Genomic DNA, 2,594 nt, shown 5'->3' on the forward strand with positions numbered 1-2,594 from the left:
TTGGCCAGACTTTTAAGGAATCTAAGCATTGATTAGACTCTTAAGGAATCTGAGCATTTGTAACACGAATGCAAGCAGGCCAGATTTTTTTTTTTTGCTTTTTGGAGAGCGATTGGGGTTAAGTGACTGGCCCAAGTTCACAGGCTAGTTTTTGCATTAAGTGTCTGAGGCCAGATTTAAACTCAAGTCCTCCTGACTCCAGGGCTGGTGCTTTATTCACTGTGCCACCTAGCTGCCCCAAGCAGGCCAGATTTTTAAGGAATCTCAATGCCTTACTGGAGGCAAGATGGATCTTATATACAGAGACTGTGGGAGGGATCTACTTGTGCCCAACTAGAGTGACTGGGAGAAGGGGTGTAGGAAAGATCTGGATGGGAGTAGCCAGTAAGATGGGGTAACTGAGAAGTAACAGAGAAAGGCTGCGATGCCAGCAACCTGGACCACATGGCCTAGGGAGAATGAGGTCTAGATAGGATCAAGGGTGGAAAGTAGCCGGGGTGATCAGGACAAAACAGAGAATTGGGAGATTGGGCATAGGCAACCATGCAAGGCCAGTTGAGAGCATTACTGGAATGGGTAGATGCCTCAGGCCAATACCAGAGACTTGACTGTGTGAGAAAGTTCAAGGAGAATTCCGGGGGAGTTTCCAAGGCCTGTACCCTGTCACTACCTCCTATCTATAAAAGGGTCCTCCTCATGGTGCTTCTCTCCTGCCAGTTAGTTAAGGTAGCATCTTGTGTTCCATACCTCTGCTGCCTTCAAATCAAAACTTAGCTGTCCTATACCTTATTCCTTTGAGGTCAAGTGAGATGACCAGAGCTAGTCCTGTAATTTAACATAAGGTCTTAGCAGGCAATTGTAACTTGACTATTAACCTTTCCAAATAACATGTTGGTTTTAGTATATATTTTATTTATTTTGTTTAATCTTTGCCAATCACTGTATATATAAAATTTAACATTTTTTTTAGTTCCAAACTCTCTCCCTCATTCTATATCTCCCCTGTATTGAGAAGACAAACAATATTTCAATTATACTTGTGAAGTCATGCAAAACATATTTCAAAATTAGCCATGTTGTAAAACATGTTCACACACACACACACACCAAGAAAAATAAAGTAAAAAAGTGTATGCTTCAATCTGCACTCAGAGTTAATCAGTCCTCTCTCTAGAGATAGGTAGAATTTTGCATCATGTCCTTTGGAATGGTTTTGCATCACTGTAATGATCAGATTAGCTGTCTTTCACAGTTAATCATCCTTAAAATATTGCTGTTACACTGTACATACAATGTTTTTCTGGTTCTGCTTACTTCATTTTGCATCAGTTCATATGTCTTCCCAAGTTATTTTTGAAAACTTAATGCTTATTATTTCTTACAGCATAATAGTATTCCATTGTAATAATATACCACAACTTGTTCAGCCATTCCCAAATTGATGGACATCTTCTCAATTTCTGATTCCTTGACACCATAAAAAGAACTGCTATAAATATATTTGTACAAATAGGTCCTTTCCCTTTTACTTTGGTCTCTTTAGGATACAGACCTAGTAATATTTCTGGGTCAAAGGGTATGTTCAGCTTTATAACCCTTTAAGTATATTTCTAAATTGTTCACTAGAATGGTTGGGTCAATTCACAACTCTGCTAACAGTGCATTATTAACTCTTTTTCATATCCATTCCAGTATTTGTCATTTTCCTTTTCTATCATATTAGCCTACTTGTACAAGGTGTAAGATGGTATCTCAGAATTGTTTTAATTTGCATATCTCTAATCAGTAGTGATTTAGAGCATTTTTATGTGACTATTGATAATTTTGATTTCTTCATCTGAAAACTATCTCTTCACGTCTTTGACCATTTTCCATTGGGGAATGGTTGTTATTTTTTTTTTACAAATTTAGTTCAATTATATATTTGAGAAATGAGGCCTATATCAACAAATTTGCTGTAAAATGTCCCCCCATTTTCCCATTTTTGTCCTAATTCTGGCTATGCTAGTTTTATTTGTGTAAAAACCTTTTTAAATCTCATGTAATCAAAATTATCCATCTTACTTTCCATGATCATCTCCATCCCTTGTTTGGTCATAAACTCTTCCCTACTTATAGATCAGATGGGCACATTTTTTCCATGCTCCCCTAATTTACATGATACAACCCTTTGTGTCCAAGTCATTTATCCATTTTGACCTTATCTTAGTATACAGTGTGACATGTTGGTCTCTGTCTAGTTTTAACTTTCCAGTTTTTCCAGCAATTTTTGTCAAATGGTGAGTTCTTGCTCCCAAGAGCTTGGATCTTTGGGATTACCACATACTAGATCACTATGGTCATTTACTGTTGTGTATTGGGTACATTAGTATTCTGGTGATCTACCACTCTGATTCTTAGCCAGTACTACATTATTCTGATGATTACTACTTTGTAATATAATTTGAAATCTGGAGCTACTAGGCTACCTTCCTTCACATTTTTTTTCCATTGTTTCTCTTGACATTTTTGATCTTTGGTTCTTTCAGATACATTATCACTTTTTCTAGAAGGATTTTAGCATTATAAAATTATTCTTTTTTTTACAGTGATAA

This window comes from Petaurus breviceps, unplaced genomic scaffold (genome assembly GCF_028583685.1).
Source record: "Petaurus breviceps papuanus isolate PSGF00001 unplaced genomic scaffold, PetGlider_PUasm1.0 118, whole genome shotgun sequence".
Taxonomy (NCBI): domain Eukaryota; kingdom Metazoa; phylum Chordata; class Mammalia; order Diprotodontia; family Petauridae; genus Petaurus; species Petaurus breviceps.